The sequence below is a fragment of the Asparagus officinalis genome, chromosome 8 (assembly GCF_001876935.1).
Source record: "Asparagus officinalis chromosome 8, Aspof.V1, whole genome shotgun sequence".
Lineage (NCBI taxonomy): Eukaryota > Viridiplantae > Streptophyta > Magnoliopsida > Asparagales > Asparagaceae > Asparagus > Asparagus officinalis.
The window spans coordinates 126,896,849-126,902,834 of NC_033801.1; the positions used below are offsets into that span (position 1 = coordinate 126,896,849).

General features: G+C 34.9%; 1 long non-coding RNA gene across 1 annotated transcript; it reads right to left on the bottom strand.

The window, feature by feature from the left end:
* LOC109822320 lies at nt 455–5,465 on the bottom strand. Its single transcript, XR_002242079.1, has 5 exons — nt 5,218–5,465; nt 2,312–2,412; nt 2,147–2,221; nt 1,284–1,381; nt 455–762 (listed from the first exon to the last, which is right to left on the bottom strand). It is a non-coding gene; the product is annotated as an uncharacterized LOC109822320 (long non-coding RNA).

Consider the following 5,986-nt stretch of genomic DNA (forward strand, 5'->3'; position numbering starts at 1 on the left):
ATGCTGCCGTAACGGTTTTAGTAGGCTAAAGCTATGGTTTTGATAGAGCTACGGCAACAGTTGGAGCTATTGCAACAGTTTTAAAAGACCTAACGCAACGGTTTTAGTAGGCTATAAGTATGGTTTTGATAAAGGTACGGCGACAATTGGAGCTATTGCAACAGTTTTAAAAGATTTAACTCAACGGTTTTAGTAGGCTATAGCTATGGTTTTGATAGAGCTACGGCGACAGTTGGAGCTATTGCAACAGTTTTAAAAGACCTAACGCAACAGTTTGGATTGAGCTATCGCAACAGTTTGGATCGAGCTATCGCAGCGGTTTTGATCGAGCTATCGCAACGGTTTTAATCGAGCTATTGCAACTGCTCAATCGAAGCTGTTCTTGGTTTCCTACGTCAAAATAATTATAGTATTCAATTACCTGGACAATCTTTTTAAGAACATGGCCAAGTCAAATTTTAATACACAATATAAAAGTGATTATGTTGAGCATAATCAACCATAATGATAAGTGCCAACATACATCAGTATAGTATAAAAACTACAAAGTATTAAATCCACACTACCAACATTTCAACTCAGAAAATATCGTACCGAACTAACTTTCAAACAATGTACATCAACATTTGATTACAAAACATGAAACTTCTCGGTCAAAGACTATATTCTCTATTTGTTTCTAAAAACTTGTTCCTCAATGTCAAATACTCACTAGGAACCTGTCAGTATCAATCTCAATCTTGGCTTTCATCATTTCTGTACCTGTGTAAATTTCCATGAATCAGCATAATTTTTGCAATGATGATAATAAAATTGGGGAAAAAAGATGTTTGAAAAGGAAGTTAAGAGAACATATTGATCCATGAGTACCAGAAGCGTGATGAAAGGAGCAAAAAATTCTCAAGACATAAAGCATACCGATTCCTCCTGCAAGAGTACTGAAATCTATCCTTACAGATTTATCCAAGCAAAATATGTAGTGATGGAATAAATGCTAGCGTGTCTTTCCTTACAGATTTATCCAAGCTCAATTTCCTTACAGATTTAAGAGAACATATTACAATCTCTACTTAATATTTGTATTTCAAACTTTCAGTTACCCACATATTCTGGACAAATTTCTATTATAGTAGTTTGTATTAACAATTCCCCTAATAAAATTTATGAGTTTACAAGTACAAAGCTAATGCAATAGCATGAAATAGCATGAAATAATAAAATTGGGGAAAAAAGATATTGCAATTATTCAAAATAAATAGCTTAACATAAAGGAAATAACCCACCTGCATCAAAACCTTCCATTTGAGTAAAATAGGTGGCTACAGATTGCTAAGGGTCTCCATCAAACAAGCCCTTTTGCTTTTCATTCAAATGACAATTCCTGCATTGAAGTATGGGACTTTCATTAACATTTTTTGAACTACAAATAACCATTTTCTGCAAAAGATTTGACAAAAAAATATCAACAAAAATAAAATATCATTATGGTTAAACATCATATCTACATACATGTTATGCAATCAAATATTTTGTTAACATTCTTTAACATTCTTTAACATTCTGATTATACGCTTAATCTTCTCCAGTTTGTTATATAAATAATCTACTACAACATTACAACTCGTGAAGATACACAGTGCCTGCAGATGTCAGATTCTTTTTATCACTTATGTCTTTTAATTTAGCTGTTTGGCTTCACAGTTTAAAAGTCTCTGCTCAGCTGCATCAGACACAAGACTATATGAGAATAGCACACCATATACAACTACATGGAAAATCAGTTATCCAAATAAACAAGATGGCATCAACAAGATAAGTAGTTCTATTTTGATCAAATTTTCATGACGTCAAGCTGCCCTATTCAAAATGTATTGAATACTAGATTCCTAGAAGATTAAAGATACGAAGCTGTGATGAAAAACTGAGGGTAGCAAGTCTCAGATGTAGATAGAAAACAATATGGTAGGCTTCAGAAGTTATTATGCAAGAGCTGTTTTATAAAAAGCTGTTTTATGTCCTAATTTTTTTAAAGCAAAGAATGCTTCAGAAGTTATTATGCAAGCTAGCATGTTACCAAGAAATGAATAATATGAAGAGCTGTTTTATGTCCATGATGAACTAATATAGGATTTTTAAAAGAATTTACCTCAAATGATCTCTTCTCTTTTGAACTTGATCTAGAATCACCAACTGTTTCCATCACTCAAAGAGAAGTGATTAACTAGTAATAAATGAAAAGAATGATCAAGCTAAAACCCACAAAAACTGAAACTGGCATTCTTTGTATAATGAAGTGTATTATTATACATACAAGTATATTTATGCCGTGCACGTGTCTTCGAGATCCCCAGTCTTGGCAGCACTCCAATGCAAGCCGAAACGCAGTTCCCAACCCAAGCACAATGAGAACACCTACATTCCAAGAATTTTCATCGATGAAATCAAGTTTGTTATAAAGTTTATTGCAAACAGCCTAGGAATCATGCAATAACAAGGTGCTCAATGCCAAAAAGGAGAGGCACAATGAATCACTAAGAAGGCTCACAGTACAACTTTTCTAACATGCATCCAGCCCTCGACCTCTAAAAGATTTAAGCCCAGAACAATCAACCTACACAATGTACACATGCCTATACAAAGTCACGGTTCATAATACATGCGCACGTCCGCAGCGGTCACAATGGCCGGTTATTACACTGGCAAATCAGCATAGATAATTCAGCATAAAGAAATAAACACTCAGATCTTGAATGAACGCACCCACTAACCAGAACTTCCAATCCCAGGTTTATGAAAATATATAACTGTGATCATATAGTCGGAACCAGAACTCGACGCAAAATACATGATCCACTAATGAATAAACCTCAACCTTGTAAGCAGGAATTTAAGAGTAACAAGCTCCTAAACCACATGGAAAAAAAAGACATTATTACCAGGCATGTGAACTGCTCAACGTACTTAGTTTTTGCATTACAAACATAAGGACGTATGCGCGCATCTGCATTCTTTTTCAGATCTGCAGTGTTATTTTTAAATAGAAAATCAAGTAACAATCCATGAAGCAGGACAACCAACAAGGAATAGTGCATGTGAAGAGATTAATCACACACAGAAAGTAGAGCCCTTGAAGTATTCAGAGAGTACATAGATAGAGCCACAACACAAGGCATCATATATTTTTTTACAGCTGCATAGCTAAGCAGAGAATAATAAGAGTCTTATAAAATGAGAAGAAAAGGAACAATCTATTCACCAATCTGACCATATTTAAAATAGAGATGATGAGTATGAATTCGATGTCAAAACCTCAAATTGTCTGTTTATGTCACAGAAAAAGCATCACAAGATAAGCCAAAAGGATAATGAACCATTTCTGTCAACTTGCAGAATTTTGAAAGTTTTAAGAAGGAACAAACTTGGATGATTCATCATCTCCTGTTCCTTTGAAGAGGATGACAAGCTTACTTCATGATCTGATATTTAAAAATGCAGGAAATGCCGCAGGAAATCAACTCCAAAACTATTGGATACTTACATTCTCGTAATTACACCTTCTATATATCCTACAATCAGATGTTTCACAGAGAAAGCCTAAGATACCTAGTCTTAAGTTCTTCTAAAGTTTAGAGATGGATGCCAAATTGGCCAAAAGATTTCGATGCAATCGGCAACTTGCGTTCAGGCTCAAGGAATTCCTTCCCGGATCAAACAAATCAAGATACCGATAAATCTTGACAATCGTTGATCTACGATAAAGCTCAAATAAGGGAACTACTAACATAAGGAAATGAGAACATCTTAACTCACACAGATAATTAATAAACTAACTACTAACAATGGTTAAAGCAGCCTACATGTGTTTGTTATGAGAGATTTAGACTTGAAGTCAATATACTTGCTATGATCTTTTATAAAGAGTACGATAGTCAAATATGGGCTTCAAGACCAAATGAAGGGCCTAAAATTAACTATGTTCCACAACAGTAATCCAACCAAATACATCTTAGTCTTAGCAAAATCACATGCAACTGGTCAGGGTTATTTCCAGCAACAAATGTTGATTAGGTTATGAAAGATATAAGCAGCAATTATATATAAAAAATAAAAGAACATAAAACTTTATCAGAAAAAATCTAGTGAGTATGATGCAGAACACAAAATATATCATAAAAGCACTTAACTAGATAGATCCATATCAGGTTCATTTTAACCGCATAAACTCCAAACAAACATTCAGGTCCAAAATCTAATAAAATCACAAATGTCCCTAATAAAATAAGCAACACATCCAATTCCAATCTTGACACAAGTACAAAGTATTCTTGCTTTTTTTTCTCTCTTTGAAAACTCCTTCCACTGGCGACTACAGTTGAGCTATTAATGTGGGGGTTTGGGGATGGCTAATTGGCACTCGGCTACCTTACTCACTTGTTAATTTTTGGCAGCATACGTTATCTTAATATTTTTAAAACCGACACGTTAGTACCTTATGTTATGCAAACGTGAGAATAATTATTCTGGAAGCTCACATTTGATGCTCACATGTTTGCTAATTTTCAGAATTTTTCTAACTATTAATATTTGTTGAGTTTACTGCTAAACATACCGTAATTTATATTTAAGTATACATCAGTTATATTCTATTTACGTGTACATCACTTGTCAAAGGCTAGCTCTTACAAGCATGGACCTAGACCTAGGGCTAACGAAGGACAACCATTAAGAAATCCAACCAGAAACAATCAGCAAGAGTCTCGATCTCCCACATTATTCATCATTCTCTCTACCAACCATTTCCGCTGAAGGCGAGCCTCTATTTAATGAACATATCCAACAGCCTTTGGCATTTCCCTAATTTATTCAATGCAGACAAACCACCAATTCTGGCCTGATTTCAGGCGTCAGTGTCCAACCTAGCAGTCCAAAATCATTTTAAATTTTGGCTTGGAAATAGAAAATTGGATGAGAGTGTTTTTGGCATTCTTCTAGACGATTTATTTACAGAATTGAATAGCACGGAGCTGAATCTAAAGTATACACAACATGAAAATTCAAATAAAAATATGAATAGCACGGAGCTGAATCTAAAGTATACACAACATGAAAATTCAAATAAAAATATGTTCAATCGTCAAAAATTTACAGATAAATAAGATGCAAAAAGGGAAACGAGAAGGTTGAATCTAAGAGTTCGGAGTGGAAGAGAAATCTGACCGAGTACCAGCTGAAACCCTAGAAATCTCCGGCGAGGACTGGGCTCGAAGATGATATCAGAGAGGAGATAGGAGATGAGATTCACGATGAACACAGCGGCGAATTCAGTGATCGATGAGATCGCCGATTTTAGGCCATGGCGGAATTTTTGAGAGAGAGAGAGACGAATTCAGCGACGGAATTTTTTGGCCATGGCGGCGGCGATTTTAGGGATTTGAGAGAGAGAGATTTCCTTTAAGTGGTGGGGTTTAAGCGGTGCGGTCAAACATGGGCTTTACTACAGCTCAAAGGCCACTAATAATTATTAAGCCCAAAAACAATTATTAGGTCTATGGCAACGGTTTTCTATTAAATGTTGTATTAGACACTAAAAACCGTTACGATAGATCTCTAACGCAACAGTTAAAACCGTTGCGCCTTAACTGTTGCAATAGATCATTTATGTGGTAGTGACCTCACCCAACTTTCCTTCATTTTCTACCATCTTTAAAAATTACTCACATCATCTAATAATATGGTGACAACTCATCACATCTCATTAAAATTTTCTTCCATCCCTTTCCTCCAAAAATACAAGGAAATTGATTTTTCTAAGTATGAGTCACATCATCCAATAATATAATGACAAGTCATTTTCTCTTATTTATTTTCTTAGTTTTAAGAATGAACCAAACACAAGAAAGAACAAAAAATAAAGAAAGTGGAGGAAAACATCAAAAATTACTCATCCCATCCAATAATATGGTGACAACTCATTTTCTCCCTTACT